Here is a 15,536-nt window from a genome sequence, read left to right on the forward strand (position 1 = left end):
ACTTTATGGGCTCTCTAAAATTATAAGCAAGCTCATGAAATGAAAACTCACAATCAATCCTCTAAATCTGTCTTGAAATGGCAGTTGGAGTAAGCAAACAACCTGTAATGCTCTCACAAGTTCCAAAACCCCATCAATCCTTCATAAATCCTGTAACAATCTCTACCTGTTTGATTTTTCTTAATTACAAATAAGTTTGAGCTAGTCAATGTAACACTGGCAATCCTTAATCACAATCTTTAAGTTCTCCTTGTAACACCAGAGCACAACCACAACTTTGGAATGTCACCTGAGTTCTGAGTATGTGACTAGGCAGTTGTTCTTGGGGCAGTGGAATTAGCATCAAAATACAGATAACTCCAGGGTAAACCACAACTTTGGAAAGCAAAACTCAACCTCTAACAAACTAGCTTCTAAAATCCAGTCTCCAAAACACCGTTACAAAGTTTGACTGTCAATTCCTACATATGAATGCACGATGGTGCGGTCTCCAATACCTCAACAAAGAGACATTGCCCTAAATTCTTTTAGAAGCCTGGTTTCTAGAGTAAGAATTCCATAAAAATATTATCTCAATTTAGACCTGTTTCCCTAGGTTGGCCCATGTCACATGTTGTCTAGAATGACTTCATACAAATTATCAGTTTTATGTCAACTTTTTGTTACCAATATTATACTTTTTTTTTTCCTTTTTCTTTTTTTCGGGGCTGGGGATCGAACCCAGGACCTTGCGCTTCCTAGGCAAGCGCTTTACCACTGAGCCAAATCCTCAACCCCCATACTTTTTTAACCATATCCAATAACTTAAAAGCCAATAGTCCATAACCAATGTATGTAGAGCATATTTGTACATTTAAAACCAATCAGAAACAAAATTGAAGTGGCTACACATGTCTTTAATATTTAGACCAAGCACCATTTTTATCTTTTTAGCTATGATTTTAAGAGAAGCACCTTGCCACCTGTTGAGTCAAATAATAAGTCAGGGATTTTTCTAAGAGAAACAGCTATCAGATCCTGTACCAAAGAAGCTGAGGAGCTGTTGGCACCTTTAAGATCAGCTTGTGCAGACGCTCAGCCCCCCGGGCAGCTTCTCCAGCTGACCTAGACTCCTGGCTACAGGTATAGGGCTCTAAAGGCCGATTGAAACTGTTTTTTATTCATTTGTTCCTTTTTTGAAACGAGTTAAAACCAAATCAAGGTGTGAACGACCAGCAGATAAAGTTTTTACCATTTTCTCTTTTGAACATGAAACATAAAACATTTAAGCAACAAGAAACAAAAACCACAGACATAAACTGACATACATGGACAGCTTGGTGCACCAAGGACAGACAATAGACAAAGGGGAAAAACTAGATGGTGTCCCAGAAAAGGAACCCAGGTTCCAATAGGAGTCAGCAGAGAGGTAGGATTTCCCCTTTCCCACCACTTCCACGGTGACTATCCACTCGAGTGGAGTTGATATGGACGATGAATTGTCTCAATTCCTGGACTAGTTCATCAACATGTTGAAACCAAATTCCTGTAAGATACTGAGATATATTACAGGATATCTGAGCAGCACGACTGACATTCACAAATGGTATGGAAGTGAAACACAGTCCTGAATATTTCCACTCACAACCCAATTACATTAACTCCATCAAACTGGGCATGGGCGTTGAGATGTCCTTTTGTTTGATTCTCCTGAGTAGATTTTTCAGGCGGTCTACCTCTATCAAATCTGATCAGTATGACTCTGTGAAGCTTAAACAAAATTACCAGTGATGTCCACAAGGGATCCATAACTTTTCTTCACAGTGGCTCTCCACCTAGGCCCATATCTTTCTTCTTCATAGCGAGCTGCCTCATCTTCTAAATCCTCTTCCTCAGAGGAGCCAAGCTCATCTGTTTCTGAGCTATCAAGCTCTAAAGCCTCTAACTCCTTTACTGGATAAAGGCTTCTCCTTTTCAAAGCTTTCTTCTCCTTTCTCTGTTTCTCTCCTGGGGCGTTCTTTCCCCAATCTCTTGCTTCCTCAGATCCAAGGTCCTTGGAAGGGCCTTTTTGCTTATATTTATCTTTTCTCTTTGAGCTCTTTAATCTTTCATCCCGCTCTGTTTCTGACATGCTGCCTTGTAACTTCCCTAGCACTCTCTGTCCTGCTATTACAGTTGGGCGGCTCCCATCTTCCAGGCACGACCTCTGACGTTGTCTAGCAGCAGCCAAAAAATCAAAAACCAAAAGAGAAAGCATGAAGGCTGCTAAAACGATAACAAAAACTTCCGCCGCATCTTCTAGCGGGGGAGAGAAGTGGAACAGATCAAGACCAAATATATCTTTCAGAGCTTACCCTAAAACACTGCAGTTCTGGATTCCCTCCGCGGACAGAGGACCCCTCTCTCGGCGTCTGGCGATGGTGTGGCGTTTCTATCCCGGGTTTCGGCACCAGATGCCCTGTGATATCTCGCCAGCAAGAACACACAGGGACACACGAATCCTTCTGCAGCTAAAATGTTTATTGTATCTTAAAGAGAGGGCCTGGGGACTGGGGATTTAGCTCAGTGGTAGAGTGCTTACCTAGGAAGTGCAAGGCCCTGGGTTCGGTCCCCAGCTCCGAAAAAAAAAATGAACCAAAAAAAAAAAAAAAAAAAAAAAGAGAGAGAGAGAGAGAGAGGGCCCAGGGCGCCAGCATGGTGCGGCTTATATACACCCTAGTGTGGCGCATCCACACCTGATTGGTCGCCATGATCTCATTAGGCACGCCCCGGAGTGGGCAAAGACCTGGCACGAAGGCACTCTTGCACATGCGCACACAGTTAACTTCCTGAAAGGAAGTCGGCTGGCACGGCGGAGGCCAGCGCCATCTTGTAATGGCAAAAAGCTATCCCGGCTTTCCACGTGGGGCGCAGTGGAAGCCAGCGCCATCTTGTGGTGGCGAATGTTATTGCGGCTCTCCACAATCTCTGTCTATGAGAATTCACTAGCTGATAGTAGTAATAATTGTAAGATGACTCTTCTCTGAAGGGTAGACTGGCATTTGAGGAATAGAAGACTTGTTGTATGTGGCTGGCCTCTCTCTCCTTGTCCTGGGAGAAAATTAAAGATGCCAAGCTATGTAGAGGAGTCACACAATAAAGTCCCTGGACCCCCACGTTAATTATTCATTGCATCATAAAAGCAAATAATTCAAATTGTTAATAATTACAGGTGCTTGGTCCAGAGCATATGTACTCAGCTAAAGGTACAATTAGCTGATGACAGTGGTGTCTGGACAGTAGATGCCACTGTTAATATGGAATATGGGTCTCTGGTTCCTGGTTTCCCATTCTGTTTATGATCTCTCTCTCTCTCTCTCTCTCTCTCTCTCTCTCTCTCTTGTATAATCAACTCCTTCCCTATTTTCTGTATGTTTCAACAAATTCCCTTCCCATTATTCTCTAGCAAGGATATAAACCAACCTTGGTATTTTCATCTTTAACTGTTTACAAACAAGGACAATTATTTCCATGAGAGCCATGGGATTAGTGCCATGGAAATAAGCCAAGCCAATGCAAGGTTCAAAGGGGGATGGAGAAGGGAGGACGAGAGGGGGACAAAGGTGAGGCCATGCTTCCAGGATCCCAGGATCATGCTCCTTGTAGCCCTCCCTGCCAAGGAAATTTTGCTTCTCTTTTGACACTTAAAATAGTGCAAACTTTGGTTTGATGAGATTTGCCTTCCTTATTTCTCACACTTATTCTCCATCTTGCTGAGACCCCTTGTTCCTCCTCTCCTCAGATTGTATGTCTGTGAGAGATGTCATACTTCACTATCTGATTCTGGCTTATTTTACTTAATGTTAATTCAAAAAGAAAAGAAAATAGGAACTGAGAACTGAAGTCACTGCTATGAACTCAGACATGTATTGCTAGGCTTTTGGATCCTCTGCACTCCCATTTTTACAGACAATAAAGATGTAGTTCATATATACAGTGGAATAATACTGTCTGGCCACAAAAGGATGGAATTCTGCCATTTTCAGCAGTGTGGATGAAGCTGGAGGTCAGTATGTTAAGTAAAGTGAGCCAGGGACAAGTGGACAATGCCATTTCACATTGTCTGTGGAATCTAAAAACATTGATTTTAGAGTCCTTCAGAGAAAATGGTGGATACCAGAGGCTGAGAAGAGTAAAGGGGGAGGGAAGAACAAGAAAAGGCCGATTAAGGGCACTGAGAGGCACTGTAGGTAGATGAGAGGGATGTTCTGGAGTTCTGCTTAACATCAGGGTGACTGCAGGTGTGGACGGGGTAATATATATGTAGACAGATCTACAGATTTGCCAGCTTATCTATTAATACAACATGTTAAGAAAGGAGTAACTGAAAAACTCAACATTCATTTCTAATAATACTTAACACAACAACAAAATAACCACGTCTACACCAGGAATGCAGGGACTCTGCCCATGAAGGAAACATTGTGCACTAAACTCGAGTAGTGAAGTCCAGGATCATCTTCTCCACAGACAAAGCAAGCTTCGTGTCTCTGCCTCCCATTAACATTTTGTTGCACTTCATAAACCACAAGTGGAAAAGGAATAATGTTGGGAAGAGTCAAAGAGTCACCATTTGCCTGTGATATTTCCATAACCAGAAAATTCACGAGGCTTAATGGCAAATCTATTTAAATTAATGTAAAAGTCTGAAATACAAGAAAGAAATTAAGAGACAAAACAGAATGAACAATAATAGTTATAAGATTATTTTCCCATCAGCATCAAAGTCCCTCAGACTGAGAATAGATTTGTTAAGTACCATGCAATGCTTTTATGAAGACAACAGGAAGCTCAGACCCTGTGTAAGTGGAGGGACACAGCCTAGCATGTGGATGATATGTAAGTGGCAATCTGGACTGGCACTTGGGAGGCAGAGACAGGGATATGCTGCAAGTTCAAGGCAAGCTTGGGCTACAAAGATAGTTCTAGGCCAACCAGAGCTACATAATGATATCCTGTCTCAATTAAGTAATTAATTATTAATTAATTAATTAAAGAAAAGAAGAAAAGAAAAAAGTGCTAGAAAGACAGCTTAAGGGTTAAAGTACATGCTGAATATGCATGAGGAGCTGAGTTTGGATCCTAGATCCCACGTAAACAAAGTGATGCATGTGCCTATAACCCCTGTTGCTGTCCAGGCAAGAACATCTGTGGGGCTTCTTGGCTGCCAGCCTAGCTCCAGGTTACAAGTGATAAAGCAGGACACTGAAGGTTCTTCTCTGGCCTTCAGCCATACATGGGCATGGTCAATTGCGCGCGCGCACATACACACACACACACACACACACACACACACTCACACTTAAATTACACACATACATACTTAAACTATTCATGTACACACTCACACACACACTTAAAATACACACATACTTAAATTACACACATATACCACATTTACACACACACATAAAGAAAAATAGACAAAGACAAGTAAATGACAAATGAACAGAAGACATAAATTTCAATAGTACAGCATAAAATTTTGAGTGGAGTTGCTTTGATTATTAGAATGACAAATATTAAAAATCAAGGCCATGATCAAGAGCTGGCAGGGTTCATACATGTATGTGTGTGCCTGTGTGAGTATGTTTATGTGCACATATATATGCATATGTGTATATCAGTAGGGTATGGGGTAGATGAGTGCAGATGCCTGCATAGACCATAGACATGGATCCCCTTAGAACTGGAGATACTGGCCATTGCTAGCCCCCAACCCGGGTCCTGCAAATGGAACTCAGGTCCTCTGCAAAAGTGACAGGTACAGCTGCTGAGTCCCTAGCCCCTCCTTGTAATTTAATGCAATAATAAATTAATTAAAGCCAATTATGTTGAGACTCATTGTGATTTTTTTTGTGCTGGGAATATGTGGCTTTTGCTTGCTCAGCTTTAAATGGGCCATTTGTATCATCATCCCATGTGTGGTTTGAATGAGAGTGGCCTCATAAGCTCACATATTTGAATGCTTGGTTCCCAGTTGGTGGACTACTGGGAAGAATTAGGAGGTGTGTCACTGGGGATGGGCTTTGAGGTTTTTCAAATTTCATGCCAGGCCCAGGCTCTCCCTCTTTGCCTGCTGCTTGTGGATCAGGATGCAAAGTTTTCAATCACTGCTCCAGTGACATGCCTCCTGTTTGCCTCCTGCCATGAAGACCATGAATTAACCCTCTGAAACTGTAAGCAAGCCCCAGTTAAATACTTCTTCTTATAAGAGTTGCCTTGGTCATAGTGTCACTTCAAAGCAACAGAACAGTGACTAAGACACCTCCTGCTCAACACATGACTCATGGGAAATTATGGAAGGGGGAGACACAGTGTGAGTGCTTGGACAAGTAGGGTGTTGTAGGATGCTGTCTTCTGGATATGACACAGCTATTGCTCTCCTAAACTCACCCACACAAGATTAGCCGGCCAACATTCCCATGAACGAGCAGTTAGGTCTGTTCATAGTGTCCTATCTCCCATGCTCTGTTTGCATTTTTTGAACTTCCCATTGATCTGTATCTGATTCCTCTACATTTCTTCTGTCCCTCACTCTATCTATGATGGGCTCCATCCTCTTGATGAGGCTTTCCTCTGTAGTTTTAATTTGCTTGTTAAGTTTATTTTTTTATTTCTAACATTGTTTCAGTTTGGGTTTTCTTTAAAATTCAAATTCTGTTTTCATGTCTTGGACTTCTTTATTTTTATTTATTTATTTTTTGATGGCGGCAGTATAATAATAGTATTTTTTCCATTTTTTCTTTATTAACTTGAGTATTTCTTATTTACATTTTGAATGTTATTCCCTTTCCCGGTTTCAGGGCCAACATCCCCCTAACCCCTGCTCCTCCCCTTCTATATGGGTGTTCCCCTCCCCATCCTCCCCCCATTACCGCCCTCCCCACAACAATCACATTCACTGGGGGTTCAGTCTTAGCAGGATCCAGGGCTTCCCCTTCCACTGGTGCTCTTACTAGGCTATTCATTGCTACCTATGAGGTCAGAGTCCAGGATCAGTCCATGTATAGTCTTTAGGTAGTGGCTTAGTCCCTGGAAGCTCTGGTTGGTTGGCATTGTTGTTCATATGGGGTCTTGAGCCCTTGGACTTCTTTATTTTATCTATCTCTTTGTGTTTGTCCTCTTTGAGTTGTTTGACCACAATTACAATTGTTCATTTGAATCCCATGTCTGACAGTTCTTCCAGGCCATTTTCCATAGGAGCCATTTCTTTAGCATTTGTAGTTTTTGGAGGACACACGTTTTGGTCTTTCATGTTGTGTATCTGGAGAAAATTCTTTTCCTTTTATTAAATTTCTTTTTCCTCTTTCTTTCTTTCTTTCTTTCTTTCTCTCTTTCTTTCTTTCTTTCTTTCTTTTTTTTTGTTTGAGCAACTTTTGTTATTTCAGCAGGGGTGTTTACAGTGTTCAGGAGTGGAGCTAATTCACAGCAGGGCTGGGATGTCATTTTCCTCTGTATCTTAGCTAGGGCTAATACTACTGTAATGAAGTACCATGACCAAAAGAAACTTGAGGAGGAAAGGGTTTATTTGATGTATGCTTCCACAACACTGTTCATCAAATCAAGTCAGGGCAAGAACTCAAGTAGGGCAGGAACTTGGAGGCGGGAGTTGATGCAGAGGCCATAGAGAAGGGTTACTTACTGACTTGCTCCTCCTTTTTCTTATAGAACACAGGGCCACCACTCACAAGGGTCTGGCCCCTGCCACTCAATCACTAATTAAGAAAATCCCTACAGGCTTACCTGTAGCCCGGCTTTCTGGAGGTATTTTATCAGTTGAGGTTCCCTCCTCTCAATGACTTTAGCTTATGTCAAGTTGACATAAAACTAGTCAGCACACTTTGTCTAGTATTTGGGTCTACTATTTCCTTTCCAGGTGGCTACAGTCTGGTGCCCTCAACAGCTTGGTCACCTGGTAATGTGACTAGTCTTGGCTCCTAGAGCCAGACAAAGCAACAGGAACACCCAGCCAGGAAGCTGGCAGGGCTTTAGTGAGTCTTGAAGTGAGGCAGTGATCTGGGTCTCCCAGCCACAGGAGTGTTGTTCAGAGAGTTCTCTATTGGGGAACAGGCTGAGAACTGTTGAGTCCCAACAGGAGGGGAAAGGGCCAGGAGGAAAAGGAGGAGGAGGAGGAGGAGGAGGAGGAGGAGGAGGAAGAGGAGGAAGAGGAAGAGTCTGTAATTCTTTGCAATAGCCAGAATGATCAGAATGAAGAGAGGCTTAAGGGGAATTCAGGTAGCTAACCTGTGTCTTCATTAAAGGAACAGGTTAGAGGGCATCTAGTGGAGAGACATTTAGGGTCTTACAAGTCTTAAAGGGAAGGAGAAGGGCTGGAAGAATGCCACGGACCCTGGCAAGCATCCATAGGGTACCAGAATGGAGAGGAGCTTTGGGAGGGAGATGGGAAAGAAGGCCAATCATGGACAGGAGAGAGGCATGTAATTCCCTCTTCCTCACAGAGGGTCTGTAGTTAGTTACAGAAGAGGCAGTTTCCTCAGGAAGTTGACAAGTTTTTCATGTTTCCTTCCTCCTTCTCTTCCTCCCTTGCTCTCTCTGCCTTCCCCCCAATTTTGTCATAAGCAGCCCAATTTAACTCATTAAGTTACAAACACAGATCATGAAAGCAGGAGAGGAAATAGTTGGAAAAAGGGAAGAGATTGGAAGGAGTGGAAGGGAGTCATAAGAAGGTAATAAGACTGAAGATGACCAAAATATACCATATGCATGTGTGAAAATATCAATGAAATTTATTCCATGTGTAACTAATACATGCTAATAATATTTTTTAAACAGGAGAAGTAAAGAAATAGCCAGTCATCATAGTTTAGTAAAAGGCAAAAAATTTGTGCTATGGAGTACACAAATCCAGGAAATGGAAATAGCTTTAGCAAATATTGCACGTGAAAATCTATATCAAAATAGCACTTACAGTGGGAGCCCATGTACCTCAAGCGAACTGGTCATGTGTATGCATAAGCAATAAGGATCTGGAGTAGTGTGTATGGAATCTTATGTATTTAATGTGTTGTTTTGTTACACAGGATGCTATGCCTGCATTTATGTCTGTGCATGGTGTGATTGCCAGAAGATGACATCAGATTCTTTAGGACTGAGTTAAAGGCTATTGTGAGCTATCATGAGGGTGCTGGGAATCAAACCTAGCTCCATTACAAGAGCAGCCAGCTAAAGATGTTTAATTCAGACTTTCCCATTTACAACCTCTCCAGAGTTTCCAGAATTAAACTATCTGCAGCTGGCAAATATCATGACCCTCTTAGTGCCTGAGACAATCATAGTTATCAGCTGTGGACAATCTGAAGCAGCCTTATATCACATATCTGTGATTAAAACAAAAACATATTCACATAACATAACTGAGTTTTTTTAAAGGAAAAAAAAACAAGATTCTCACTACAAAAAGTAGTGATGCCTGTTAAGTGTTTAGACGACAGGATGGGTTGGCAAGGAGGCATGCACATAGTTTATCTGCAACAAGAAGATTCATATATTGCCTATATATTTGAATTCTTATTTTCTTAAACCAGAAGTTAGTAATTCATAAAATTCAAGATGGCAAACTGGGGATTTTCAGCAGCTAATCATTACTCTCTAGTCCCCACTGAAAGTACAGAAAAATTCACTTTAAATAAACAAAATCAATTGGCACATATTGATTATGCATATTTGCGGGAGGTAGTGTAAAGCACGAGATTGGTATGCAATATGTAATGATGAAACAAAATCAAATCTATCTCCCAGACATTTGTAATATGGTTAGGGAGCATTTAAAATTCTCTCCTACAACTATTTTGAAATATAGAATAAATAAACAAACTATATTTTCCCCACTGCTCTGTGGAATGTGAAAAAGTTTCTCCTTTTCTAACTCTGTATTTTCTCCTCCCAATCCCACTGGGTTCTAATGACCACAAGTTCACCCTCTACTCCTGTGAGATCAGTTAAACTTCCATATGTGGAGAAAATATAAAAGGATGAAATCATAATAGCATAACAGAGGAAGAGACAGAACCGAGGTAGACCAGATAGACAATATGACAAAGTCCTAGAACTTAGAAATCAGACAGGGTCAATGTGTAATTGAAAGAGACAATAGAATAAGAAAAATCAAACAAAGTTCAGAGATGATGGGGAGCCTTCCCAAAGACAACAGGGAAGGTCTGGAGTCAGAATTTATGAATATGACCAGTGGAATGGTTTATAAAGTTGTCATGGGGCATGAAGAACAGAGGATCAGCCTGACTCCAGACTTGCCCCCTTAGTAGACCCATGGAATGTTTCCCTGGGGCTAACCCTCAGAGGGGGCTCCCCTCTGAAGAGTGTAGGGGGTCAGGCTGAGGAGGAAAGGGAAGTGCTGGATGGAAGTAGGGTCTGATGAATATGCAGAGCAGAGTTTGAGTTAAGCAATACCAGTTGCCCACACAGCAAAGGAAAAGAAAACTCACCTAAAGTGTTTTGCTCAAGATTCTCTTGCTTTGTCTCCTTCACTATGACTTTGCAGGGGAGTCAACCTAATGAAATCCAGAGACAGGGAGCCTGAACTCAGTCACGCAGGGAGACATAAGACTGCCTCCTCTGAGGAAATCCAGATGACCAACTCCTGCCAGTCTATCTGGCCTTTCATGCTCATAGCCACAGACGAATGTGAGCAGCCCAGCAGGTGTTTGGGGTATGGGAACTGGACTGGTCATGGCAGCCACTGTGAAATATCCCAGAGGATGAAGAAGTAAAGGTGCCACCAAATCTGCAACAATGCAGGGTGCCTGGGTACAGTGAGCTCATAGTGGGAAACTCCTACCGTTAAAGACCCAAACAATCCTGTGTGCACTGACGTGGAAAAACATCTGAACTGTTTTAATTGGAAATGAAAAGCAGCTTTTGAGGCAGCATGCATGTTTTGTGATACTTTAAAAAATTATTCCTTAGTGTGTGTGTGTGTGTGTGTGTGTGTGTGTGTGTGTGTGTATCACAGCACAGGGTGGAAGTTGCAGGATAATTTTACAGCAGTTGGTTTGTGTCAGGATTCTGTGGCTATGCTGCTTATGGGAGCTCCTGGCTGATCCTCCTGCCTCCAGCTACCATCCTGTTGTAGAAGGGATGAGATTACAGATGTGCACCACTGCATCTGGCTTTTTATGTGGGGTTCCTGACATAATTTATGTGGGATTAAAACCGACATTGTCAGACTTGCTCAAGTGTTTTTATTGGATGAGCATTCTCCCTGGCCTGACACTGCTTTTATTTTTAAGAATAAAAGAAACCTGTCTAGAAAGTGCAGAAAGAGCATACCACAGACCCTGGACACTACTGAGGAGTTTGGGAACAGCGTAGAAAGGGGGAAGGTGAGTTCAGTTGTTTGCCTAGATACAGATATTGTTTGAAGTATTTCCACTAGTAAATGCTGCTATTGTAAAAAAAATTGAAATAATATTTACACTAGAATATAGATTCTCTCTCTCTCTCTCTCTCTCTCTCTCACACACACACACACACACACACAAACACGCACGTGCATGCACACATGCATACATACCTACTTAGAAAGATACACAAAAATTCAGCAGGATTTATCTTTTTTTGGGGGGCAGGGAATTGTAATTTTTTTATTGGAAAACAAATATACAACTTGGAATGGATTTGAGGCAAATTGTTGCATAAGCAGATTTTCCTTAAGTGGCTAAACAAAGTCTAAAAGGCAAGTAACAATAAAAGAAAATGTTTCTGGTATAATACCAGCAGTACAAAAAAATAGTGTATGAGTGAGTGCATGGATAAAACACACATTCTGTAATAGTGTAACCTTTAAGAACATGTTGTTGACTGTCTGCAGTTCACCCAGAGTTACAACTCCACACTTCAACAACAACATGCCGACAGTTCCTAAAAGCTACTTTAAAAAAGGCAAATGATGTTCCCTCATTTGACCAACTCCATCTAAGTGTAGATGTGCAGAAGGGCTTAGATATATCCACAGGAAGCCACATACAACATGGTACTTGGCCAATTTTCTAAAACAAGGTTGAAGGACAATCACAGAAGATAAGGGAAGAAACACAGAGGAGTTAAGTCCTAATTACTATACATGCACGTTTTATGACAGTGGGGGAGAAACCTTTTACAGATAAGTTACAAAGACAGGGCAAACGAACAGTTTTGTACATGAAATTTAACAGCTTCTGTACAGCATCTTCACTTTGCTGTCATCATTTGTACAAACTCTTCGTAGTTTACCTGACCATCCCCAATGATGTCTGCTTCTCTGATCACTTTCTCACCCTCCTCATCTGCTGCACTAATAGAGCCATTGTCATCCTTATCAAACACGCAGGATCCTTCTCTAGTTTCTTTTTCACTGTCTGTGTCTTTCATTTTTCTTGCCATCATCATCAGAGATTCAGGGAAGTCAACTGTACCATTACCACCCACATGTACTTCACGGATCATGTCCTGCAGCTCTGCTTCTGTGGGGTTCTGCCCAGAGACCTCATCACCATCCCCAGCCTCTTTGTTGTTATTGTCCCATCCTGTCCTTGTCAAGTAGGGAGAAAGCCTCTTTGAATTCTGCAATGTGCTCTTCAGACAGTTGGTCAGCTATGCTGCAAGGGTTACCAGTTTCTGAGATGTGACCAGATAACTACTGGACTCAAGCTCCACTAGGACTAAGGATTTATCTTTAAATCAGATCATTAAGTAATGTTTTACACTTGCTACACTTTTCTGTATTGTGAGATTTTAGGAACTCTGCTTTTAGAAATAGTGATTGGAGCTATTGGAGGCTTTCAGTCAAAAAAAAAGGGGGGGGGGATAAAATTAGTGAAGTCCTGGTGCTTGGAGATGGGAGGATCCAGAGCCGGGGGGTGGGGGGGGGATAAACCCAGCAAGAACAACACCTCTAGTCTCATCAGTCTGTTTGGTAATGGCATTCATTTCAGTATAAATATCCTCACCTATGGGCCCCACACTAGCAATGGAGAAGTTGCGTAGCCTGGCTGCAAATGGTACTCATCTAATGACACTGCTGGGTAGAAAAGTCCTGGGAAGTTTAGATTTCTCTCTGAAGCATACTAGATTTGAGTTCAGCCTTTAAACCAGCGCCTTGGTTATGTAGAGGACAGCTCTGAAGAAGAGTCAGAGATGGGAGAGGACTGTGGAAGAGGCAGGAGGCAGCCGCACCCTCTGGCCTCATCACACGGACTGAAGGGCTGTTCTGGATTGTCTTGGAGGTAGGAGTGTCCATTTATTATTTTATTTTGTCTATGGGTGTTTGTCAGAAAGCATCAGTGCACCACATGCATGAAGCTCCTTCAGAGGCCAAAAGAAGGTGTCAGAATCCTTGGGTTTGGATTTACAGACTATGAGCTGTTATGTGTGAGCTGGGAATTGAACCCAGGTCTTCTAGAAGAGCAGCCAAGTGCTCTTAATCAGTGAGCCATCTCTTCAGCCCCATCTTATTTTTATTAAGAAGCAATTAGTGATTGGCCTTTCTTCTCACAACCCTGCTTCTAGATTTCAGCACCTTGAAGCTCTGCTGCAGACAAGGTTGTCTGAAAATGGTGAGGAAGTGGAACTGGGCACTTGTTTTGTCACATGACTAAAAGGATGCAAGGGGAAGGTTAACTTTGGCTCACAGTTTCAGGGTTCAGTCCTTCATGGCAAGGGGGTCATCTGGCCACATCCCATCAACAGAAAAGAGAGGAAGAGAGAGCGAGGGAGGAGGGAGGCAGGTAGGGATGTAAAGAATCAGGAAGGGAGAGAGGGAGTTGGATAGACATAGGATCCTAGCCCATAGACTGGTACTGCCCACAATTAAGGTGGCTCTTCCCGCCTCAGTCAACCTAAGTCTAGATAATTCCTCACAGGTGTACCCAGAGGCTTGATTTTACATCTTGTTAACAACAACATTGACTACCATAGTTGAGGTGAGAACGTTAGGAGTAGGCAGATAAAAACTAGAAGATGACATAGGGTCCACCTTTCCATCCCAATAAAGGCAGTCTGCTCTGAATATGCTTCTCCCTCTCCTGATTTCATTTTGATAGTGTCCAGTTCCTGGCCACATTCTCCTCATGTTTATCTTTGCAGTTGTCTTTTTTTTTTTAAATAAACTGAACTGGAGAGTCAGGCCAACTGTGCCCTTCAAAACTATAAATGTTAGGAAAGAAGAAGAGTTAGCCACAATTCTCCCTGTGTTACAGCCCCTGGGGTGGACACCTTAGAGCATCTCACATGACATGGGGTAAGTCAGCATCCTCCTGGCTCTTGTGTTTTCTTCCATGTAGCTAAAGGATGAGAGAGACTGCAGCTGTGCTTGTGGAGCAGCAGTGAGAGAAGGATGTGAGGATCTGACCATCGACAGAGAAGAGACTGCAGGAGGAAGTGTGTGGCTGACTTCTGTAGTTTTATAGCTCAAGTCGAGAACAACTTCGCTTTTAAAAATGAAAGTCTTAAGGGCCTGGAGAGATGGCATTGGCTTGTTCTTCCAAATCCAGCTTCAGGTCATAGCATCCACATGGCCACCACATGGTCTATAGCTTTTGTACCAGGGGATCTGGCGTTCTCTTCTGGTCTCCTGGCACAGGGAAGCAGGTGATGCACTTATACATGAAAGCACAACACTCATACACTTAAAATAAATAAATCTTAAAAAAGAAAAGCTTTGTGTCTTCAATGCATAGATAACATTAAAAGCTTCACTGAGTCAACAACTGCTAGTTTTAACACTTTAGTTCTGTTCTTCTTTGAAGTAATACTTTGGTTAATTCTTGGAGAAGTTCAGATAATGCATTTAATTATACGCACACCCATCTCCCAACTCCTTTAAGATCCTCCCCCATATTTCTCTCCACCAAACTCCATGTTCTCCTGCACCTGACATTGAGTCTAGTTTGTGTCGTCTGACTGACTATGCCTGAATATAGGGTCTGCCATGACGTGTGGTCGACATACCAGGCATTGCACCATTAAAGAAAAACTGTTTCACCTCTCCCAGTAGCAATTGAATACGAATGGCTCCTGAGTAGCGTTGGGACATGCCTGCCTCCTCTTCTCCGTGCTGGGATCTTGTCTGACTCGAACCTATACACTGCTGTTTGTTCATATGGGCATCTGCCCTATTGTGTCTGGAGAATGCTGGCTCTTTTGAAGCTACCCACCATCTTTTAACTCTTACTCTCCTTTCTCCCACTCTTCAGACACCCTCATCCCTGAGCCTTGAGTGGACTGAGCACTCTTTATTCTATAAACATTGGCCAGCCGTAGTTCTCCATTAATTGCCATTGCTGCAAGAAAAAGCTCCTCCAATGAGAGCTGAGAGATGCATTGATCAATGGGGAGAGCATTGAGTCAGTAGGAATCAGTTTATTGTTATATCCAGTTAGCAGAGAAAGAGTAGTCGGTTTCTCTCTCTCTAACTTCAGGCTCATGGCGTCATTTAAAAGGTCAAGTATGGGTTCCATCTGCTGGAGCTGGCTTTAAATTCAATAAAAAGTGACAGGTTA

General features: G+C 42.3%; 1 pseudogene; it reads right to left on the reverse strand.

The window, feature by feature from the left end:
- Positions 1–12,228: 12,228 nt before the first annotated feature.
- On the reverse strand, positions 12,229–14,895 carry Calm2-ps3 (calmodulin 2, pseudogene 3; annotated as a pseudogene).
- Between the last annotated feature and the right edge of the window lie 641 nt (positions 14,896–15,536).

This window comes from Rattus norvegicus, chromosome 6 (genome assembly GCF_036323735.1).
Source record: "Rattus norvegicus strain BN/NHsdMcwi chromosome 6, GRCr8, whole genome shotgun sequence".
Classification (NCBI taxonomy): domain Eukaryota; kingdom Metazoa; phylum Chordata; class Mammalia; order Rodentia; family Muridae; genus Rattus; species Rattus norvegicus.